Source organism: Felis catus, chromosome B1, assembly GCF_018350175.1.
Source record: "Felis catus isolate Fca126 chromosome B1, F.catus_Fca126_mat1.0, whole genome shotgun sequence".
Taxonomy (NCBI): domain Eukaryota; kingdom Metazoa; phylum Chordata; class Mammalia; order Carnivora; family Felidae; genus Felis; species Felis catus.
Window position 1 is genome coordinate 157884636 of NC_058371.1, and position 26139 is coordinate 157910774.

Here is a 26139-nt window from a genome sequence, read left to right on the forward strand (position 1 = left end):
TTAAGAAAATAGTCAAGATCAATGCTAATAAAATTAAAGGGAGAGCTATCACATATATCATCCTATGTATGCAAAAGTTCTCAAAAAAGACCTTGGGCTAGGGGAGTATAGGTCAATGTGACAGAAATTCCCTAACTAGAAGAGACCTTTAGTGCAGGAATGGAATTAGAATTAGAATTTAGAATTAGAATTTAGTTCATGTTCAGGAACTATTTCGGGGCCACGGTGATACCATCACTGTGGCCGCTGCATCATATTTAGAGCAGTGGGTATGGGTCAGGGGCTGAGCTGGAGTTTAGAATTATTACTTCATCTATCCTTCACTGCAAAATTACAAAACAAAAATAAATATATTTATTTGTAGACTAGCAAAGTGAGTTAGAGGAGTTCAGTAACTTGCCTAAAGCTCAAGCTTGTAAGACGTTGGCACAACCTCAAATACATGCAGTTACACACACTTTCACTTCTCAACTACTTCTTGAAGAATAAATTTTCATTTTACCAATAGCTTCTTTCAGAATCTGATTTACTTCATTTAATTAGTCTAAAGCCACCCCACTTACTCTAAAATAATCATTTGGTCTTTTGAATCCCATAAGTATTCTGTTTTGTGGAGATGTAATTCAAGTGTAAGTAATCATGTATAATTTCATGTGTTGCTACTGAAAAATTTGGAAAATACATTCATATTTATTTTTCCATTTCAACTGTACTTCAGTAAAAATGAAATAGAATGAAATAAAATAAAATAAATAAACAATACATCCATATTTCCATCAACATCTTAAGACCTTTATTCATATCCCCTCTTGGAAAATATCTACCCAAACTGAAAATCCTGTCTCTCTTTGTCTCCATCTTTTATCTCTTTGCTTCTTCTGTTCTTTCTAAAGACCTGGTTGTACCCTGACATTTCCTAATTCATTTTTGCTGACCTTCTACCTTTCAGTTTATCCTTTCCATCCCCACTGTTACAGGTCTTTCCTTGATGATCAGTCTCCATATATGTCACTTTGAAGATTTCCTGCTATGACTTTCAGAAATAATGGCTCAAAATTCTTTTATCTGCTGACACGGCCCCCTTTTCTTCCTTTGTTATCATCACTATGACGCAGCTCAGACCCTAAATTCCAGTGTTAGGAAATGCCCTAGCTAACTTGTATGTATGCATGTAGCATTTATCCTGAGCAATAATTTATTTAGAATCTACCTTTTGCCAGGTAGTGACATGCCTGGATAAAATCACATGCTTCTATATTACCAAACCAAAAATGCTTTAAATAATAAAAACCGAGAGATAAGAAAGCCACCCCAGAATCGGGCTAATATTAGAAGTTCTATGATCTAAATTCAGCAACTGGTGTCAAAACCAAAAACAAAAAATGTATAGTCAATATCATCTTAGAAAGAGATACAAATTCTCTAATAAGTCTACACAGGGAGTTTTTTTCTGTTATTGTCTCTTCAGTTGAACACCAGAATGCCTTAGACCTGAGAGTCAAACACTATGAAAAATAAGTATCTTTATTACTCAGGATAGTGAGGTTCTCAGATGATGAGAAGCACATGGGAATTGAGACTGACTGAGGGAAGAGCAGATCCATGCCTGCCCTCTTAGATTTATTTGGGCAGAAGCTCATTAGATAGAATGGCAGCCAGGGTACTACGGATACTATATACACCCTATATGGAATTTAGGGTTTAAACCGTTATAGCTTTTTCTGTTTATTTATTTTTATTTATTCATTTATTTGTTTATACCAGGAGCCAAATTAAATGTGCCTATGCTTTTTTTTAAGCTTTTATTTTAATTCCAGTCAGTTAACAGTGTTCTATTAGTTTCAGCTGTATGATACGGAAGCAACACTTCCATACATCACCCAGTGCTCCTCATGATAAGTACACTCCTTAATCCCCATTACCTCTCTAACCCATCCATTCACCCCCGCCCCCTCTGGTAACCATCAGTTTGTTCTTTATAATTAATAATCTACAGGGGTGCGCCTGGGTGGCTCAGTCAGTTAAGCGTCAGACTCTTGGTTTTAGCTCAAGTCATGATCTCACAGTTGAGCCGTGAGTCAGGCTCCTTGCTGACCATAGAGCCTGCTTGGTATTCTCTCTCTCTCTCTGTCTCTCTCTGTCTCTCTCATTCTCTCTGCCACCCCCCCCCACTCATGCTCTCTCTCTCTCAAAATAAATAAACTTAAAAAAAAGTCTGTTTCTTGATTTTTCTCTCTCATTTTCCCTTTGTGTGTATTGTTTCTTAAATTCCATATATGAGTGAAATCATATGGTATATGTCTTTCTCTGACTTATTTCACCTAGCATTATACTTTCTAACTTCATCTTTGTCATTGGTAATGGCCATATTTCATTCTTTTTTATGTCTGAATAATATTCCATATATATATATGTATACATATATATATATACACATATATATGTATAATGGTATATATATATATATAATATGGAATTAGAGAAACGTTTTATATCCACCTCTGAAATCCTAGAAGACCCTTCCCAGCTGCCTCCTCAAGACAGAACAGAAGACACTCACAGAGCTGCCAGAGAAAGCTCAAACCTGCTCACTGCTTCCTCAGGCATGGCTACTTTGCTCCCTGGTACTCACCCCAAAGGAGTATGTGAAGAAGGACCCCTCATAGACATGCCTGGTGAGGCCAGCCAGCCCTGAAGACACTTCTGGTTCTGGGAACATTATCCTGACCAGCCCTCTGAAGCCTGGAGGGGCCACATCCCCAAGTCCTCAGAAGGAAGAAGCTGATGGACAAAGCGCCACCTCTTGGAGGAGCCGGCCCATAGGGCTAGAATTTGATTTCTCTGACAATGTCATCAGCCAAAGTTTGCCCCCACAAGGAAACTGAGGAAAAGACGTGGCCTTAAGCCTCCTTCTAGGATACCAGAGGCAAGGCAGGAAAATGCACCTGAGGAGGTGGGTGTGGGGCCCATTCCCCTTCTCCAGGGGTCTTACAACCTGGACTGAAACAAGCTGGATGACCTGAACTTTAAGTCATTTGAAAGTGGAGGAGAGGCCCAGCCCCCAGAATAGGCCAGCAGGGCCTGTGGCCAGGCATTTGCATGCTGGTCTGGAGGCCACAGGGCACTTCCCTCCAAGCCATAAGGTGCCTTCAGCCTGGGTAGATGACACACCTGGGATGCACACTGCCTCAGGGACCCTGGGCACAGTGGGTGAGGAAGAAGCTGCCAACTGTGCCAGTACATCAGTGTCCCCTACTCCTAGGCGTGAACTGGAGCTTGCTGCAGACCTGGTCGAGGAGCACTTCAGAAACCCAGCTGAGGCTCAGGAGCCAATGTGGATTATCTGGAGCAGTTTGGGAGTTCCTCATTTAAGAAGTCAGACCCGAGAAAAGAGTCCTTGTAACTCAAGTTTGACCCACTCCTGAAGGATAGTCCTCACACTGGTGCCTGTGGCTCCAGGGACCAGAAGTGCACAGAACATGGCCATGCCTTCCTGGGTAAGCCCTCCTGAGGGGAAGCTAAGGGTACTTGACTTCCCAGGAGCCCTAGGTACTCCCGTGCTGGACACCCCTTGATATGTCATTGGATCTAGGGGTCCACTGCTGCCCGTGGGGTCCATCATGGACTTGCTACAGTATAGCTAGAAGGATGTGGGTAGAGCAGTGGAAATCATGTGAGAGGAGAACATGTTGCTAAGGAGCCAGTGTGAGGCATTCCATGCAAAGAATCCGAAGATAGGGAAGATGATGGGCAGGCTTGAAGGAATTGTGTACCAGGCGATGGAGGAGGCTCAGAAACAGAGGGAACTTGCAAAAGCTGAGATCCAGATGATTCTGAAGGAAAAAGACCAACTCATTGCAGACCTGAGCTCCATGGAAAAGTCTTCCTCTGACCTCTTCAAGGGGTTTGAGAAACAGAAGGAGATGATCAAGGGGTATCCCATGAATGGAGAATCACTGAAGAAGTGTCTCAAAGATTACATAGCAGAATTGAAAACGAAGGCCAGAGGTACCAGGCTCTGAAGTCCCACGCAGAGGAGAAACTCCAGCTCGCAAAGGACAAGATCACTCAGGCGTGCAGCAAGGCCCAAGTCGAGGCCTTGGCCTTCCAGGTAAGCCTGAGAAAGGAACAGATGCACATCCACTCACTGGAGAAGACATTGAGCAAAAGACTAAGGAAAAGGAGGAAGTACTTGAATCTGTGATGACTTCATCTCCAGGATGGGAGAGGTCTGATGTGGAAGCCCCTTCCCCTGCCCCCAAGTGCCTGTGTCTATGTCTGTCTGATTGTGTGTCTGTGGAAGGTTTCATGTTATTTCTTTTCTCTTAACCTCACCTCAGTTCTAAACTTGATTGCATTAACAAGAAGACTAAATAAAGTTTCCCTTCAGTTTGCGTGTCTATATATCTACTATTATATAGTAGATAAATATCACTTCTTTTTCTTTATCTATTCATCTATTGATGGACAAAGGCTGTTTCCATAATTTGGCTATTGTAATAATGTTGCTATAACCATAACATAGGGGTGCAGGTATCTCTTTGAATTAGTGTTCTTATATTATTTGGGTAAATACCAAGTAGTGTGATTGTGCGATTACTAGGTCATAAGGTAGTTCTTTTTTAACTTTTTTATCTATCTATCTATCTATCATACCATACCATACCATATCATATACCATATATATATATATATATATATATATATATATATATATAACTTTTCAACACGCAAACTGAAGGAAACTTTATTACTCTTCTTGTTAATGCAATCAGGTTTAGAACTGAGGTGAGGTTAAGAGAAAAGAAAGAACATGAAACCTTCCACAGACACACAGCCAGACAGACAGACAGAGACACAGTCACTTGGGGGCTGGGGAGGAATCTCCATACTGTTTACCACTGTTGCTGCACAAGTTTGCATTCTCACCAACCATGCACGAGGATTCCTTTTTGTCCACATCCTTGCCAATACCTATTGTTTCTTCTGTATTTTATTTTAGTATTCAGACAGGTTTGAAGTGATATCTCACTATAGTTTTGATTTTAATTTCCCCAATCATGAGTGATGATGAACATCTTTTCATGTGTCCGTTGGTCATCTATATGTTTTCTGTGGAGAAATGTCTGTTCATGTTTTCTGCCCATTTTTTAATCTAATTTTTTGGTTTGGGTGTTGAGTTTTCTAAGTTCTTTATAGATTTTGGATACTGACCCTTTACTGGACATGTAATTTGCAAATATCTTCTCCCATTCAGTAGATTGACTTTTAGCTTCATTTATTGTTTCCTTCTTTGGGCAGAAACTTTTTATTTTGATGTAGTCCCCATAGTTTATTTTTGCCTTTATTTCCCTTACCTCAGGAGATATATCTAGAAAGACGTTGTTATGGTTGATGTTAAAAAGTTACTGCCTGCATTCTCTTCTAAGATTTTTATGGTTTCAGATCTCACATGTAGGTCTTTAATCCATTTTGAATTTATATTTGTGATGGTGTAAGAAAATGGTCCAGTTTCATTCTTTTGCATGCTGCTGTCCAGTTTTCCCAACTCCATTTGTTTAAGAGACTGTCTTTTTCCTATTGTATTTTCTTACCTCTTTTGTCAGAGAGTAATTGGCCATATAATTGCAGATTTATTTCTGGATTTTGTATTCTGTTCCATTGATCTCTGTGTTTATTTTTGTGCCAGTACCATATTATTTTGATTACTATAGCTTTAAATATAACTTGAAGTCAATATTTTGATGCCTCCAGCTTTGCTTTTTTTTTTCAAGTTTGCTTTGGTTTTTGTCATTCTGTACAACTTTTAGGATTGTTTTAGTTCTGGAAAAAAATGTTGGTTGTATTTTGATAGTGATTGCATTAAATGTGCAGAATGCTTTGGGCAGTATAGACATTTGAGTAATATTTGTTCTCAGTCTATGAGCATGAAATATCTTTCCATTTCTTTGTGTCATCTTTAATTTCCCTCATCAGTGTTTTTATAGTTTTCAGTACAGGTCTTTCTTCTCTTTGGTTAAGTTTATTCCTAGGTATCTTATTTTTCGGGGTGTAGTTGTAAATGGGATTGTTTTTTTTTAACTTCTCTTTCTGCAGTTTCATTATTGGTGTATAGAAATGCAACAGATTTCTGTACATTGATTTTGTATCCTGTGACTTTACTGAATTTGTTTATCAGTTCTAGAAGTTTGTGGGTAGTGTCTTTCAGGTTTTCTTTTTTATTTAAGTTTATTTATCTACTTATTAGAGAGAGAGAGTGAGAGAGATCAGGGGAGGGACAAAGAGAGAGAACCCCAAGCTGGCTTCGCACTGTCATCGCAGAGCCTGACGTGGGGCTCGAATTCACAAACCATGAGATCAAGACCTGAGCTGAAATCAAGAGTCAGATGTTTAACCGACTGAGCCACCCAGGCTCCCCTCTTTTTTTTTTTTTTTTCATACTATCATGTTATCAGCAAATGGTGAAAGTTTTACTTCTTCCTCAATGATTTGGATGCCTTTTATTTCTTTCTATTGTTAGATTAATATGGCTAGGACTTCTAGTACTATTCCAGTTGACTAAAGTGGTGAGAGTGGATATCTTTGTCTTGTTCCTGACCTTAGGGGAAAAGCTCTGAGTTTTTTCCCATTAAGGATGATGTTAGCTATGGATTTTTCTTAGATGGTCTTTATTATGTTGAGGTATGTTCCCTCTAAACCTACTTTGTTGAGGTTTTCTATCACGAATGGATATTGTACTTTGTCAAATGCTTTTTCTGTGTCTTTTGAAAATGATCATATGGTTTTTATCCTTTCTCTTATTGATATGATGTATTACATTGATTGATTTGTTAATATTAAACCACTCTTGTAGCCCAGAAATAAATCCCACTTGATCTTGCTAAGTGATTTTTTTAAAGTACTGTTGAATTCTATTTGCTAGTATTTTATTTACAATTTTTGCATCTATCTTCATCAGGGATATTGGCCTCTAGTTTTCTTTTTCAGTGGTGTCTTTATTTGGTTTTGGTATAAATGTGCCTATGTTAAACACAATTGTATATCTACAAGCACTTATGAAAGTCAAATATAAAACAGGCACTAGCCTTTGGTCACCATTATCAGTCAGAAAAGCCAGTGTTCTGATTCCAGGCCCATACTTTGCTAGATACCCAAATTTAGTTTCTAGATATCTATTTTTATTACTTCCCAAGATGTTTATAAAACTAGCTTATAAACTCTGAAGTCTTCTACAATTATAAAACTATTATCATGGTCTTCTCTAATGGATGTGATATTATCAGAAGTAGATTTTTTTTGGTCTTACATTGTGTCTTATTTTCTGCAGGGGTGTGAAGAATGTTTATGAAGGGCACAGAACTCATTCATGGAGAAGGAAGAGAATTTTTTAAAAGCCTGTTGGCCAGATTAAGAGTAAACCTATTGTGTATAAAAATTGTGATTGAATATGTGCTAGTAGAGTTATCAGGAAAGTTTAATCAGCCAGTTTAAACCACTTCTTAATCCCTGCCAGCATCTTACCCTTTACACCACTGTTTAATAGGAAAGCATAGGCATGTCAATAAAGGACATCACCACAATCAATGATTCCATGAAATGCTGGCTGTCACACCAGCTGCCTAATCCACTATTACTCCACTGCCAATTCCACCTTCAAAGAAAAATGATAACACAGATATTTGATTGAATTTAGACGTCAGTCCTTCCTAGCATGTCAGTTATAAATTGCAGAAGCTAAATTGTATGACTTTTCCAAAATAAAATCAGTTTTCAATGAAACTGTCCACCTTCATATCGATTCAGTTGGAATAAAACACAATCTTTTCACTACAAGTAATATTTCATCTTGGAAAATGATGCCATAGGAAATAATGTAAAAGTACTAATTAAACTCAACTGGCATCTATACTATGCAGTAAGCATGGAAATGTACTTTTGCAAATGTTTTGTGTTTTTTGAGCCTCTTTTATGATTCTTATATTCTTCCAACCTTTTTCTCTTCAATGTACACTCAGGTAATGATCTTTCATTCATGTGGAGTTGTAAATAATTGAAAAGGTATATTGTTCCTACTGAATTCTTTTTATCTCAAAGTGTTAAGCTAAATAAATGAATGTCTAAAGGTAGACTATCAAGGGACAAACAACAGAATTGTTATCTACTTTGCTGAGCAAAAGACCAATTTTTTGTTGACAGACTGATGCTTGCCAATGCTAATTTACTAAAGAAATTGTCACAGCAGACATATACAGCAAGCCAGTAACATTTGGTGATTGCATAAAAATTTGCTGATATTGGATATTTTGAAGTAAAAATAATTGAATAAATAACATAATGGACAACCTATATCACATCACTCAAAATAGCTCTTTAATGTGTTGATTAAGTGAAGAATATGGGTTTTCAGAAAATCCCTGGAAAGTCATTTATTATACTTGGCTAATTTTAGTGACACAAATTTTTAGTGCCCCTAACCAGCCTCATTTTGCAAATTTTCTTCTCAGTGTCTCTATTCTGACTGCCAACGTGGGTGCTAATTAGCATCAATTTTGCTGGTAATATTTTTCTCCTCTTGGGGACGGAGTACAGCTGTTCACTAGGAACATAAATGAGAGGACCCCCTGATTTCTGTGGACCAGTGGACTGTGATAATTGATTTTAGTCATAGCTAATCCAAGCTAGTTTAGAACTCCATAACTGACTGTATATCCTATTAGCGATCCCATTAGCCATTAAGCTTGCCTAAGGTGACAAGGAAAACAACTCAACAGCACCAAGCTCAGCCACTGTGGAAAATAAACTCACCTACTGTGGAGTGACAGGACTCACTTGGGAACCGGGCTTCTGTAACTGAACACATTTCCAAGAAGCTCTCTTCAAGCACTTAATGAAATGGAGTTTTCTTTACGACTTTCATTTAAAAATACATTATGAAAGCCACTTGGCTCTTCTTTCCTACTGCCAAGTTTTGACTACCTGATTGCCAGACCCATAGCACAGCTATAACTAATTTCATATATTATGAAGATGTGTTTTCATTTCAGTTTATGGCAGTGAGTATCCAGGTTTGAAACTTGTTCATCACAGAAGACAAGCAATATTATCACCTCAGGACACTGCAAACAGAAGCGTTTAATGAAACATCGGTGTCTAAGATGAATAAAAGTTTGTTTTTAATGTAAAAATGGAACTTGGATTTCTATGGGGGAAATGGATAATTTTGAGTATGAAAATTTCCATCTGCCTTTAAAAAAAAATCTCTTCTTGAATGCATTACCATCAAATCAAATAAATCATGAGTACTGAAGACCTCCCAAACATTTCCCCATAAATATTCCACATATCCACCATTTAGTCAGGAACATTGGGAATCTCTTATCCATTCTTTGTTTTCTTCCCTATATCTTCTTTATCATTGAACACTGACATTTCTCCTGTCAAACTGTACAGTTTGTCCCATCTCTCATGCCTAAATCCCTTTCCATTTTACCCTCGGGCTGCAGGAGCCACCTCACGATCAGATTACCTGCATTAAGTCCAGTGGTGCCACACCTTGGCTTAGCCTGGGAAATTTTGAAAACTATGGATACTTGAGATCCACTGGGATTCTGACTTAACTGGTCTGTGGTGCCACCCAGGCACTGGAGTTCTTAAAACTCCCCACATGAACCTAATGTTCAGTCATGGCTGAGAACGATGCATCTACTCACATGGGTAATGCCAACAGTTATCACAGCAGGATTCTCACTTGAGAAGGAACTAACAGTGGTCCTCTATTTGCTATGGTAAATACAAGGTTTAAATACTTACACCTGTGTTTTAATCTGTTTTTTTAAGTAAGCTGTACCCTCAATGTGGAGCTTGAACTAAGACCCGGAGATCAAGAGTCATGTGCTCTACTGACTGAGACAGCCAGGAGCCCATAAATCTGTCTCTCTCTTTTAAATGTTTATTTATTTATTTTGAGAGGGCAGGGGTGGGAGGGAGGGTCAGAGAGAGAAAGAGAATCCCAAGCAGACTCCGTGTTGCCAGGGTAGAGCCTCATGCAGGGCTCAAACTCATGAACCTTGAGGTTGTGACATGAGCTGAAGCCAAGAGTTGGACACTTAACTGCCTGAGCCATCCAGGTGCCCTTAAGTCTGTCTTTATTATTATTATTTTTTAAACAATATCCTTAACTACCTAATTTTATTTCCATCTATACCTACCACATTTGCTCTCCTTGAGCCAGATCTTTGCACACAAATGTTTATAGCAACTTGACTTGTAGTAGCCAAAAACTGCAATCTGCCCAGATATCCAACAGATGACTGGTTAAACCAACTATGGCTCATATATACCAGGGAAAACTACTCAGGAATGAAAAGGAACAAACTACTGATACATCCAACAACTTAGATGAATCACCAGGATGATATTCTGAGTGAAAAAAAGTCAAAAAGTTACATAGAATACAATTCCATTTATATAATATTTTAGATGTGACAAAATTTTAGAAATGGAAGACAGATTAGTGGTTACCAGGGATTAGAGAACAGATGAGGGTGGGGGGGAAGGAGGGAAGGAGAGGAGTTGGGTATGGTTATAAAAAAGTAAAATAAAGGACTTGTGATATTTGAGCTGTTCAGTATCTTGACTGTGGTGGTGAATACATGAGCCTATATAAGTGACAAAATTGCATAGAACTTTACACATATACATACATACCCTTACAACCAAGTTAAACTGGAAATTGTGAATAAAATCACTGGAATGTATCAGTGTTGATATCCTATAATATTATTCTGTGATTTTACAAAATTTTACCATTATGAAAATTGGGCAAAGTGTCAGAGCCTCTATTATTTTTACAACTACATGTAAATCTACAATTATCTCATAAAATTGAGGTAATTTTTAAATTCCAATTTAAAAATAGTAATTAAAATTTTCAATTAAATTAAAAATTTTAGGGAGACCTGGGTGACTCAGTCTGTTAAGCTCTGACTCTTGATTTCGGCTCAGGTCATGATCTCATGGCTCATGAGTTCAAGTCCTGCATCGGGCTCTGCACTAACAGTGTGTAGCCTGCTTGGGATTCTCTCTCCCTCCTTCTCTCTCTGCCTCTCCCCTGCTTTCTCTCTCTCTCTCTCTCTCAAATTAAATAAACATTTAAAAAGACAAACTAGGGGCACCTGGGTGGCTCAGTCGGTTGAGCATCCGACTTCAGTTCAGGTCATGATCTCACAGTTTGTGGGTTCAAACCCTGCATCAGGCTCTGTGCTGACAGCTCGGAGTCTGGATCCTGCTTCAGATTCTGTGTCTCCTTCTCTCTCTGCCCCTCCCCAACTTGTGCTCTCTCTATGTCTCTCAAAAAATAAATAAACATAAAGAAAAAATTTAAAAAGATAAACGAAAACTTTTAATTAAATTCCTACCCATCCTTCAAGGTCCAGCTGAACACTGGACATCTGCATAAATTCTGTTCATTACTCAGCATCATCTCTGGATAATTATCAAGGTTAAGAATAGCATATAACATTAAATCTGTGTGGTAACGTTGTCCTCATAAAAGCAGGAACTGTGTGCTACTCCTTTCTTTGATGTGGAGTAAGCAATTGATAAACTGGTATCACTTGATTAGTAAATTAAATCTGTAAAAGGAAACACAGATTTCACTTACATTTTTTTTTTCCTGAGAAAATCATCCGCTTGAAATGGGAGAAAGGGCACTTGGTTGAACTTTCATCTTCTTTGTTGATATAATTAGTTCCTCTCTTTAGTTTTAACTTCTTTTTAAATAACAATGCGGATACAGAAAAAATATACACATCCTAATAGACTCAATAGACTTTCACAAGCTGAGATTTTAAATGTCCATGTAATTGAAACCCAGATCAAGAAACAAGGTAACAAGTACTCCAGACATCCTCCATGTTCCGTTCCAGTGGCTACAACCTTAGGATAAACCAGTATTCTTTTTGTGAGTGCATCATACAATATGTAATGCTTTGTGGCTGGCTTCTTCTGCTGGAACACTGTTCAATTACATGCGCATCGTGCGTGTTGTGCTTTATTATATTGCATTGGGTGAATTCCTACAATGTATCTGATTTATTGTTGACAGACATTTGAGTAGTTCCTGACTGTGGATAATATGGATAGTGTTGCTGTGAATATTTGAGTCCGCACTCTAATATTTCCAATGAGTATCAGTTTGCTCTGGCTACTCATCTTCATTATTTTTTAGGTGGTCCTTGGAAAATGACACTGTCTCATGAGCAAAAATGATCCCTTTCTGAAGATAGTAGGTAGTCAAGCAGATCTGAAAAAGAAAAGTAATTCAGAGATTCGTTTTTTAGTTTCCACTTTCCTGAAAGATATTTGACACCTAAGCCCTTAATTATCTTTCCTATTTCAAGAGGTCGTATGAGATAGAGCAGAAGCATAGATACAGAAAGTTCAGGCGGCAAGAGTGAAAGAGGTGATTTCTGTTGGGTGGCACCAGGGACTCAATAGGGATTTCAGGAAGCTCTCCATTCCTTTGTGAGGCAGACCTAACAGGATACATGATCTGTGTGCTCTGAAATTCATAAACAACCCATGCATCTGCTAGCAAAAAGAACAATAATTATAAAAAGACAGTGGATTGCTCCCCCAGGTTAGGACTGACCTCACCTACTTAACACAGCTAATGCAATTGAGGGTCAATTGCAAATGGCACTAATCAAAAAACAAACATTCAGTTAGCATGTATCTGCTTAATCCATCTTAAGAATGGCAAAAGATTGGAAAGACATGATTCTTCAAAGAAGTAAGGGAAAGATTAATCTAGTTTTCTTAAATGTTTATTTATTTTAGAGAGAAAGAGAGCACGTGCAAGCGTGCGAGTGGGGGAGGGGCAAAGAGAGGGAGAAAGTGAATTCCAAGCAGGCATTGGGCTGTTAGCACAGGGGCTCAATCCCAGAAACCATAAAATCATGACCTGAGTTGAAACCAAGAGTCAGACATTTAACTGACTGAGCCACCCATGTGCCCCAATAATCTAGTTTGAAAAAGATCTAATATATCTAATACCAAGAATACCATTTTATATCTATAAGACACACAACAATTCACTGTTGAGTTAAATACATCATGAAACAGTAGTGAATAATGACACATAATATGATTTAAAGCTAAATAGTATGCCCTATAGTTTACAGTTAGGGTTCAATGAAGGCTGGACTAATCATGAAAGTCCTCCAGCAGTTAAGCACTTACTGGAGAAAGATGATTCACAGACACAAAGGGGGAACAAGGTGACAGATTACTGAGGAAAGGTAACTGACTCTAAACTTAATTCCCATTCTATCATGTGTTAACTGGTTTTTACACATTACTGAAGTATGGGTTAAGTGGCACAAGCACAAGGGAAAGTGCTATGTTCAGGGTCCGCTGTGAAAATTGGTCTAACGTTGTAACTAAAACAGTGGTTGGTTACTCACTAGGGAAAAAGAGAAAGTAACTTCAAGGATCTTCTGTGTGTTCTTTATTTTTTCAATATTAAGGCATCATCCCTAATACTTCCATAATCAAATGATTTTTTTTTTTTGCTTCCAGGCTTTATTTCAGATGAAATCACATTCTAGAACTTCAACCTGAAAGCATTATGCTGTATGAGGATCTACATCAATTTATTCACATCAATGTAGTTTTTTGAGACTTTCTTAACACGCTGCAACCTGATGCTTAATCAGTGAATTAGATAGTAAAATCAACTATAACAGTTTATGTTATATCTTCTCAATCAAATGTACATATTTATCACAATCATTAAGCAATATGAAGTTTCTGGGTCACTCCCTCACATTTCTTCCTTTCCTAACAAGTTTGGTATGTTTGTAGTACATACACTTTTTTAGACTTTTTTCTTCTTGGTGAATTCCCTGAGGTTCTTTAAGGTATACACAGAATGTGTATTCATTAGATATTGAGCTCCTCAAAATGAATACTCTGTTGGGCGATTCTATCCCATTCCCACCTAAAAAGCACTCTGAGCACAGTAAATGTACAATAAATGCTAAAAGCCATACCTAACAACCAATAAACAAACTACCTTCATGTACTGACTATATAGCTGGGCATTGTGTTAACTTACACCAACCAGAGTAAAAGCTGAATAAAAAGTACATTGATGTCTTTAAATGTTGAACTACTAACCACACAGCTAGACTTTCCCACAAGTTAGTACCTGCTCATAGGAAATTTCTTGTGCTCCTGAACAGTTCTGAGTCAGCAACACGGTCTTCAAGCTATTTTGACCTTCTAGACCTATGCAGATTGTCAGCTTCACTTTTAAAAAGTGTGCCCATCCATAAATTTAGATAGGGAGCTATGTCAATTTGAAAATATTTTTCCTCTATTTTGAGGTTGTTTGGAAAATAAATATTTGTCATTCTTTCAAGTCTCTCTGAAGACATTTCTCTATATTTCAAACATTTCCACTGATCAGTTCCAGCTTTGAAATTGCTATCAGTTGTATTTGTAGGATTTCAATCAATGATAGGAAGTCAAAGTCCAGGTAGCACAGTAAAGAGTTAATCCATAGCCCTCAACATAAGACGTTTTCGTTTTATGTTAATTTACATATCCCCTAGGATATATGACTTCAAGGCTGCTCTTTAGAACTGACACCACTTTGCATATCATACAGTGCCTTGTACACAGCATGACTGTAATGGAGAATTGGGAGACCAAATGAAATATTCTGTTTATGTTTGAGGTTCCATATTACTAATGCAAAGAGTTTCTACTAATCCTTGAAAAAATGATGCATTTCTTGAAGCTGGTTGAGTTAAAAATTAGTCATCAGAATCGACAAATATTTATAAGATTTTTTTTTTGTTTTGACTACAAAGGAAAAAGTGTATCAGCTTGACAATGATGGAATGCAAGGAGCTGAGGCGAATGTACTTGCAATACAGAAAAATAAATCCTAGGGATTTAAATAAATAACATAGGAGAAAAGCAAACAGCTTGAAGGCTCCCGGTTAGGTTTTGGTCACAGTATTGAAAAAGAAAATCAAAATTCTTTTTGCTCTTTCCTTCTTTGGAAAACATATTTAAAAGATAAAGTTTGAACTAAAAAGATGCCTCTTGGTTTAAGGGCCCAGTTATAAAAACCATTCTCAAATTTTACTCAAAATCATTGTCCTCTTTAATCTCTTTTTTCCCACTGAGCTCCATTAGAACACAATAAGCTTTCTTGTTATGTTTCTGTGCCCATTTCCTGAGTAGAAATTACAGTGTTGATGGTTTGGGCTCCTCAAATGAAATGTCTATGAGCAGAGTTTTGAAGCCATGTATTTATAATCAAATGGTTCTCACCAACCAATGCTATTAAAAGTCATAGTGGAAAGCACACACTATTCAAACTATATCTGATAATATAATGCCCAACCTGAAACTGAAGAGAGGTTTGATATCCTACTGGTCATGTCCTCAATAAGCACCAGTCTCCAGGCTCCAATTCAGGGTGATGGTTATAATTATATTTGACTATACGTGTGTGTGTGTACATACATATATAATAAGCTGTATAATATATACAATATATTATATGAAAAATGAATCTGAAGCATAGTTAGAAATACTTCATTCTATAACCTTGTTTTCCACCTGAACCAGTTTTCCAGGAATCTCTTTTTGTGAATAAATATATATATATATATGTAAAATCTTGATTTTGTATTTTAATCAAATTAATCTATCAATAAAATTATTAATATGCCCTTTTATTTGATTAAAAACATAATTGTATTTATTAAACACATAGAAGATATCTTTCTTACAGAGAACTCTTTTCCCTTAATATTTGATACATAAATTAAATATAATAACACTGAAAAACCATTTCTCTGTGATATTCAGAATGCAGTAGATAATCCATTGGAAGAAAGAGTTTGGGGATCTATTTCATTTAAAATATTTTCATTTTACAAATGTTGAAGAATTTTTTCCCTATTTGTTATTCACCATATTGTTGTAAATTTAGTATGAATTACTATGCACTAATTAGTATTAATGTTAACCATTTCATGTTTATTATACACCCTGATAAGCATAATGCAACCTTGGAATTGGACCAAAACTTTTTTTAGACTAAAATTTTTAATAGACAATATAACTGCCCTTTGGAACCATTTTAAAGTGCTTTATATTCCGAAACCAATTTTGCTGTAGTAGGTGCAAAGTTAACCTCATTGATGCAAAGCTAGCATTGCTAATATCAGATTTTCAGGTATATCAATACAATGTAATTCACTAGTAGCTTTTCTAAAACTGCAACTTTGTATCATATTTCAAATTATGTAACATGACTCTCATACAAAGGAATAGAAATTATCTGGGGAATTGATTTCCAATTGCTACCTGCCAAGCTGCTACGGTTTTTCCAGCTAAACAATAAAAATGTAAGTACAAAATCTTTTAAATTCAGTTAGAGACTAATCACCACGGAATCCTGAGATCTCTGTTTAAAAAAGTTTCCTTTTACTATTTTAAATGTGTTTCTTCTAAAAGTAACAAACTGAAATATATCATTCTTGATTCTGAAGTGAAGAAAACTGCCCATATGACATATTTTCACAGATGAAGACAGAAGACATATGGAAGAGTGTCTCTTTGAGAATTTCAATTCAGCACAATATCTCTAAGGATAAGGTTTTGAAATTTCTTATTTTGCTACAAGACATCTAAAAGGCACATGTATGTAAGTCATTGTTCAAATATTATAAAAAAACAAATACATGCTACTAAAATATAGTAGTTATAAAATTATCTCTAATAAACTAATTTCAATCATTAGTGTAATGTGAGTGCTCCATAGTGGAATAATGTCTTTTAGGTAAAATATGAATGTGTTCCTACAACAATTATATGAGCTAAATGAGGAAAAGCATATTCGGGAAGTTAGTTCTTTGACAGTCTTTTAAAACATTCTGGTAGTGTGTGTTTTCTGGGAAAAAAAAATATTTTTACCCAAATCACAGTTAGCATATGTTATATGGGAGTTGCGGTATTAATATAAAAGTATTTCTGTAGACTGTTTAACCAATTTGTCCTCTTTTTAAATATGCCTATGCATATTTACTGCAGGCATAGATGTCTGTACTGATAGTTCCCAAGTATTATTACTAGGTATTCTGTGTGATGGGATTTAAAATGATCATCACTCTTATTTTTGCATGTGCTAGTGTTGCTAGAAAGTTAGTCATGAAATTTACAAAAAAATGAGTTCAATACTAGTATTTTTGTCTTAAATTCTTTTTTACCCTTTTTTGTTTGTTTTGTCTTCTTTGAATGCACATACTGCATTCATGTGTCTGTTTGTTCAGGATACTGTTCTTTTCTTGTTCTTTCCACTGTTGGGTCATTTTGTTTTATCGTATCACTCTCATATACAAAAGATGATGAATTAGCTGCGTTGTCCACACTCCAGTTTATTAGGATCTGCTCAAGTTCCCAAATTCCCTAGCTGATTGGACACATGGGTTAAAATTTACCCACAAAAGAACTATCCACAGGATGAGCTGTAAATAAGATTCTCTTTCAGGAAAATATGAATTGAGATACAGAAATGATGGACATTGTTCCATGGCCAGTGTTCTACTGGGGCTCAGCAGAGGTTTATAAACATGTACTTTTGCCATTCAAAGAAAGTCCTACCTTCCCTAAAATGCCTATTTTAACATTTCCTTGGTTTTCTGGAATCCTAGTATAGTTTCTACTCTCAATTGCACATTCAAGGGTTTTTTTTAAACCCTTTTTATTTATTTTTGACAGAGAGAGAAAAGGCAAGCTGGGAGGGGCAGGGAAAGAGAGAGACAGAAAATCCAAAGCAGGCTCTAGGTTCTGAGCTGTCAGCACAGAGCCCGAAGTGGGGCTCGAACCTATGAACTGAGAGATCATGACCTGAGCAGAAGTCAGACACTTAACCGACTGGGCCACCCAGGCACCCCAAAGTTTTTTTTTTCTTTAATGTTTAGTTTTGAGAGAGAGAGACAGAGACAGAGACAGAGAAGACAGAGTGCGATCGGTGGAAGGGCAGTGAGAGAGAGAGACAGAATCTGAAGCAGGCTCCAGGCTCCAAGCTGTCTGCACAGAGCCCCACCCGGACCTTGAACTCACAAACCGTGACATCATGACCTGAACAGAGTTGGAGGCTTAACCAACTGAGCCACCCAGGTGCTCCTCACATTCAAGTTTTTAATTATTGCTTCCAAATATTCTCTGGCTATGAACAACTTGTATTATTTGGATTTCTCAGTGCTCTTCATGGTAACTGTACTCTTTAATGCCCATCACCTATTTCACCCATCCCCCATCCCCCCCTCTTGTGACCATCTGTTTGTTCTCTATAATTAAGAGTATGTTTCTTGATTTATCTCTCTTTCTCTTTTTTACGTTTGTTCATTTGTTTTGTTTTTAAATTCCATGCATGAGTGAAATAATCTGGTATGTCTTTCTCTGATTGATTTACTTCGCTTAGCATTGTAATATAGATCTATCCATGTAGTAGCAAATGGCAAGAATTCATTCTTTTTTATGGCCAAATGACATTTCATTGTGTGTGTGTGTGTATATATATATATATATATAGTGTGTGTGTGTGTGTGTGTGTGTGTGTGTATATATATATATATATACACACCACTTCTTTATCCATTCATCTATCGATAAACACTTGGGCTGTTTCTACAATTTGGCTATTGCAAATAATGGTGCTATAAACATAGGGGTGTGTATATCCTTTCAAATTAGTGTTTTTGTATTCTTTGGGTAAATACCCATCAGTGAAATTACTGGATTGTAAGGTAGTTCTATTTTTAAGTTTTTGAGGCACCTCCATACTGTTTTCCACAGAGGCTGCATCAGTTTGCATTCCAGCCCACAGTGTATGAGGGTTCCCTTTTCTCCACATCCTCACCAACACTTGTTTCTTGTGTGTGTGTGTGTGTGTGTGTGTGTGTGTGTGTGTTTTATTTTAGCCATTCTGACAGGTGTGAAGTGCCATCGCATTTTAGTTTTGATTTGCATTTCCCTGATGATGAGTGATGTTATAAGCATCTTTTCGTGTTTCTGTTGGCCATTTGTATGTCTTCTTTGGAAAAATGTCTACTCGTGTCTTCCACACATTTTTTAAATGGATTGATTTTCGGGTGTTGAGATATGTAAGTTCTCTATATATTTTGGATACTAACCCTTTATCAGATATGTTATTTGCAAATATCTTCTCCCATTCAGTGGTTGTCTTTTCGTTTTGTTGATTTCCTTCACTGTGCAGAAGGTTTTTAATTTTGCTTTTATTTCCCTTGCCTCAGGAGACATGGCTAGAAAACTGTTGCTATAGCCATTGTCAAAGAAATTACTGCCTGTGCTCTCTTCTCGGATTTTGATGGTTTCCTGTCTCACACTTAGGTCTTTAATCCATTTTTAATTAATTTTTGTGTATGGTGTGAGAAAGTGGTCCAGTTACATTCTTTTACATGTCACTGTCCAGTTGTCCCAAAACCATTTGTTGAAGACACTGTCTTTTCTCATTACATATTCTTGCTTCTTGTGTTGAAGATAAACTGACCGTATACTCACGGATTTGTTTCTTGATTTTCTGTTCTGGTCTACTGATCTATGTGTCTATTTTTGTGCCAGTACCATACCGTTTTGATGACTACAGATTTGTATAACTTGAAATCTAGAACCATGACCCTTGCAGCCTTGTTTTTCTTTATGTTAGTTTTTTTTTTGTTTTAATGTATGAAACTTTGCCTTTAATAGGGAAGCTTTACTCATTTATATGATCATAATGCAAAATGTCTTCATTTTTCCTTTTTAGTACATTATCTGATTTTCTTTTCTCCTTGTTGCTGTGTATATTATATCTGCATAGTTTTTATTTCCTGAGATGTTTTAGAAAGCATATTAGCATATTTTATATTCTAATCATGTTTATAAAAATTTGTCAAAAATTTCAAAATATTAAAGTTGTTCTCACTCTGAATATCCAAGTCTATTGTGAGTGTGTGTGTGTGAATATTGTATGTGCATTTCCACACTTGTGTCATCCATAGATTCTGTGTTGGCAGATTTACATTTGCTCATGCTATAATTAGGCAAATATGTTCCGCCTATGATTCAGTAAATTAACCTTATAATTTATGGTAATATATTAAATGCAAATCTTGAGTCTTTGAGATAAACATCTCCCAGTTCTTTTTATATATCACTCTTCTTTCTCTTGCAAGGCTTTGTAGAGAGGTATTTCCCTCATAGTGACTATGTTATTAACATCCTATCCTTCTGTGCCTTTCCAATTGTCTTCTGCAATTTGAGATCTCTGAATAGATGCACAAAAATTAGCTAAATATGGACTTTGGGCATTACACTCTGACAGTGTCACTGAGCAATATCTAATATATATAAATCAATACATTTTTTTTCAAATTTTCTATGTGGTACAAATTCTAATATTTCCAGGAGTAGGTGGGATATAGATGATTATTTTGCTATTTTTATTATAACCATCTATTTTAACAAATTTATGCCATGTGCTAGATACAAGAAATTCTTAAATTCAATTTATCTATCTTATAATTCTAGCTAATTTTTTCTTGGCTTCTGACATTAGGTTGTTTGGTCTTAGGTTTTTGTTTTTGTTTTTTGTTTTTTGTTTTTGTTTTCTTGCTGTTATTATGTTATTACTGTGAGTTCTGTTGTGTTTTTTATTATGACAATCCATACTTGAGGGCTATTAAAGAGATCACTTTTGAATCAGAAATAGACCAATACATGAAACATTATTTTTCACATTTGGTTTCCTTTTCACTTTTGGGGATCCCCTTGTCCATAATTCACTTACTTTGGATAGGTATTTTCCCTACCAGAATTTCATGAAGCAATTATGAAAGGATGAACTGAGAACTTCTTATGCTTGAGTGAGAGCAACCTCTACATGTCAGGATACCTTTAGAGCAAATGAACAAAACAAAACAGATCAAGCAATCAAACAACCAGTAAACAAATAGAGGATACAGAGGCATAATTCAGAGAGGCTGCTTTAGTTTGACTCTAACCAAGAACATCATTCTGAGGGACAAAACAAGTCCTAACAGTCCTCGATTGGTTCAGCTCAATCCATCAGAAGATAAAATTACATAGGAATTTGCTTGTCAGAATCCCCGGCAGTATGCACTTGTGTGGAGGACACTTTGTGGGTGATACCTCTCAGGAAACTATAGGGGTGGTAACAATGGGTGTGATTTAAGATGCTCTAGGGCTGATCCTGGCCAGAAGTGCCTCAACCACCAGAACTGAATCTCCTCCTCAATGTTATCAAATCAAAGAGATTTCTGGCCGATTGACTTCTTTTTTTGCTTAACCCTATGTTCTGCACTACAATAGTGAGAAAGAAAGGTGGGAAGGTGAATTCTGAACAGGGAGGAAAGTATTTCCCTATTTGTTTTATACTCAAATACCTTATATCTATGCTTTCTGTCAAAGCCACTTCTTGGTAGGGATAATGCTGTCAAACAAGAAAGATGGAAAAGGATTAATTAATCGATATCTCCTAAGGGTTTTTAGCTAAAAGGCTAATGCAAAGGCCAAGCACTGTCATTACCACTATGTGGTCTGATTATGGTGATTATGTGACCTAGAAGAAAAATGTCAAAAGGGAGACATTGCCATGAATTTGCATTGTTAATATAACTGTTGACAGCAAAGAGAGGTTTGTGTATTTGAATAAGATCCCTCCCCACAAAATCTAGCTGTCTCATGGACTGATATATTTGATTAAGCTAAATTGTCACAGCCAGACTCATTATTGTCATTCTACACTAACACTAAATGTCTATTCAGTATCATTCCAAGAACCGTGCATATGAAGTGTAAGGCTCAGGAGGAAACAGAAAAGCATTTTTCAGCTTTTCCGTGAGTGTACAAACAACAATGACTCATATTCTAAAACAGCAGTTTTGCAAACCTTTAGCTTTTCCAAGGAAAGGTTACAATAGCACCACTATAATACAGATTATAATCAGGTAATATCCACTAATGAACAGATAAATCTACAAACATGTAAAGCAGAGCTAGAGGAAGGAAAACATTGTATTAAAAATACTCTGGATACCACTTAGCAAATTCTTCTTTAATCACACATTAAGTATGGCCTTCAAGGCTTTTATGAAATAGTTTTGCAAAGAAAATACACAGAATGCATTGATTTAATTGCTTATTATCTTGATTTATAATCTTTCAATATTTAGAACTATAGTAGGTAGGTCTCAATTTATACACTGTCCCCAGCTGTGTGCTTTCAAGGAGCAGGTCTGACTTTAAATTTAGAATTGTCTCACTTTTCTTAGTTTCGAACAAGATTGTAGTTTCACAGCAAAGCCTGGCTCTGAGTGTACAAAGGCCTCTCCCTCTTCTACCCTCTCTTGTTTGTCTACACCTGCTTCCATCACATGAAATTCATGACTTTCCCACCTTGTTTGTATTTACAACATCATTCTCAGCAGCTATTAGATCCAAACAGGAGCTAAACAAATGGATAGAAGATTTCTATGATTTATTTAATAAGCACAGAGCAATATGATATTATAATACTTTTAGTATATGAGCATATACCATATACTATTATATATATTACATGGAATGGTATAAATATGGACTATTATAGTATTGATGATGTGTGGAGAGGCAGAAAAAGAGCAAGGGAGAAAGAGAGAAAAATTGTAAAACCAATGAATGCAGAATAAAAACTAATTTTTAAAAACAAGTGGAATACAGGGAGGCATCAGACTATGTCCTTTTACCATAATTCATTGAAATTAGATATGAATGGTAAAAAAAAAAAGATTAAAATGTTCTCATATTTAGAAATTAACTAAAACCAAAAGCTCCCAAAACTAAAATTATACCTAACTGTGAAACACAAAGCTAAATCTTCTGGGAGACAACAGGAGAAAATCTAGGTTACCATGATTCTGCTGATGACTTTTTAGGTACAATACAAAAAGCACAATCCATATAAGAAAAAAGGATCAGTTGGACTTCATTAGAATGAAACACTGCTCTGTGAAAGACACTGTTAAGAGAATGAAAAGACAAGCCACAGACTGGAAGAAAATGTGTGCAAAACAGATACCCGAAAAGGACTTGCATTCAAAGTTCAAAAATCATAAAACACAATTAAAGAGAAATCAAAAGATCAGGACACCTCACCAAAGAAGATACACAGATGGCAAATAAACATATGAAAAGATGCTCCACATTGTATGTCATCAGGCGATCGCAAATTCAGAAACCAATGAGCTACCAGGACACAGCTAAAAGAACGGCTAAAATCTCAAACACTGGCAACACCAAATTTTGACAAAGAAGCGGAGACACAGGAATTCTCCCTCATTGCTAGTGGCAACGTAGAATGGTACAGCCACTTTGGAAGACAGGCGAGTGAGTTCTTAAAAAGTGAAGCATAGTCTTATACAATCCAGGAGCTATGCTGGATTTAGCCAAATGAGTTGAAGACCTATATTTACACAAAAACCTGCACGTGAAAATGTTTATGGTAGCTTTATTCATAATTTACAAAACTTGGAAGCAGCCAAGCTGTCCTTTAATAGATGAATGGATAAAATATTGCACTGCATCCATGTAACAGAATATTTTTCAGTGATAAAAAGAGATAAGGTATCAAGCCACAAAAAGACATGGAGGAAGCTTAAATGCATATTTCTAGGTGAAAGAAACCAGCCTGAAAGGATTGCAGACTGTATAATTTTAACTATATGACATTGTGGAAAAGAAAGCAATGAAGACACTAAAAAGATCAATTGTTACCAAGTTTTGGGGACAGGAATGAGGGTAGGAATGAGTAGGTGCAGCAGAGAGGAATTTTGACCAGTGAAACAATTTTGTATGGTTCCTTAACAGTGGATAAAAGACATTATGCTACTGGCTAACTTCATAGCACTGTACAATGCAAAGAATAAACAGTAACTAAGCTATGACTTCAGTTAATAATAATGTCTCAATATTAGCTCATCAATTGTAACAAATGTACCATGCCAATGCATGATATTAATAATAGGGGAGACTGAAGCCTGAGGGGGGGGGGGAGAGAGAGAGAGGGAGAAAGAGAGAGGGAGAGAGAAATCATATGGGCAGTCTCTGTACCTTCTGCTTATTTTTCTACAATCCTAAAACTGTGTTAACAATAAAATATATACTTTAGAAAACAAGATTAAGGAAGAGCACATAAAGCAATAACAAACTATTTAGAACTACATTATGAACACACATGTTAAAGGCAATAGTTAAAGGAAGAGAAAGTTTTTAAAGCAAACAGAAGTTGTATAATTTGTAAATTATAAGTGAGATAGATGATATATGATAGACATGAGATAGAAAGATAATCAGTTGACAAGAGTAAATACTCCAATCCTGGCCTAATTTGACTCTGATGATAGTAGGTCACCTCCAACTCAGTGATGCCATGAATAATGCCAAGATGAATGTCTTCATACATGTCAACTTGCCTATGGATGATACATGCCTAAGGATGTATCAAATGTATTAGTGGTGTGGATGACTATAAAGGGGGAGGGAATGGAGTGCAGACTGAGATTAAGGGAAGAACAAATACTGTACACCCTGGGCTGAGGAGCATGTTTAATTCAAGTTTTTTACTTTTTAAAAAATGTTTATTTATTTGGTTTTGAGAGAGAGGATGCAAGCCAGTGGGGAAGGGGCAGAGAGAGAGGGAAAGAGAGGATCCTAAGCAGGCTCTGCACTGTCAGCACACAGCCCGACACAGGGCTCAGTCTTATGAACTGTGAAATCATGACCTCAGCTGAAATCAAGAGTCTGATGCTTAACTGACTGAGCCACCCAGATGCCCTCAACTTTTTACTTCTGTGTTAGTAAAATGAGAGAAAGAAAATGTTTTGTAATAAATTAAAAAAAAACCACCAAAACTCTGTGCTTCAGACTTGTTATAACTTGCAAAAACCTCATCCTTCTTACCTCTATCCTTTATTCAGCCCATGTTTCTTCATGCTTGCTTTTGTCCATAGATACACCGTTCAGTTTCAGCCCAGACCAAGTCTCCATTCATACCCTTTCTCTTCCAGAAATCATACCCACACAAATCTGACTTCCTTTCATGACACAGCATAATCCATTTCATCTTAATATGCTACAGCATTTGATTATGTATCACCTGTGTTTCTCTAATTTTTATTTGCATAAGTATTCTTTCAGTGATATCGTATATTCCTTAAAATTTACTTATTCAGGAGCACCTTGGTGGCACAGTCAGTTAAGCATCTGACTTCAGGTCAGGTCATGATCTCATGGCTCATGGGTCCGAGCTCCATGTCGGGGCTCTGTGCTGACAGCTCAAAGCCTGGAGCCTGCTTCAGATTCTGTCTCCCTCTCTGCCCCTCCCCTGCTCCTACTCTGTCTCTCCCTATCTCAAAAATAAACATTAAATAAAATAAAAAATAAATTTACTTATTCATTCATTCATTCATTCATTCATTTAACAAATACTTATTGAGACCTAACTATGTTCAAATGCATTGGAAAACTTTGAGGAAAGATAAATAACAATCCTCATGGCTTAATGAGTTCATAGTCTAGAGAGAAACTCAGAAAAAAATGTGGGTAAGGATTAAGTTTATCAGAGGGTGGTATGCATGCTAAAGTACGTATTGTGAAGATTACATTATGTTCTCTAATAATTGTTAATATTTTACATAAACTATGTAATGATTAATATTAAGTGCTGATATTAATGATATTATACCATGTTAGTTACACTAATATTCATCAATATTATGCCAATAATATTAAGGGCAATATTAATAATACCATACCAAGTTAGTTTACAATAAATTTAACCAAGTAAATCGTGATGCTAAACCTGCAAAAAGTATTGCTTATTTCACCTGCTCCTCTGAAATCTTCACATCGTTGCCTCCTTCCATTATTGCAAATAATCAGAACTTGCCTATTTATCAATTAGCCCGAAATTCATATGGTAATCTCTAGTAGTGATTTATACTGTTGTCAGAATATGCAAGGAATAAATATGCCTACAATTTTGTTTCTATG

The 26139-nt window shown here is 36.4% G+C and overlaps 1 pseudogene; it reads left to right on the top strand.

The window, feature by feature from the left end:
- The first annotated feature begins 3176 nt into the window (after positions 1-3176).
- On the top strand, positions 3177-4235 carry LOC101086225 (annotated as a pseudogene).
- Positions 4236-26139: the final 21904 nt, after the last annotated feature.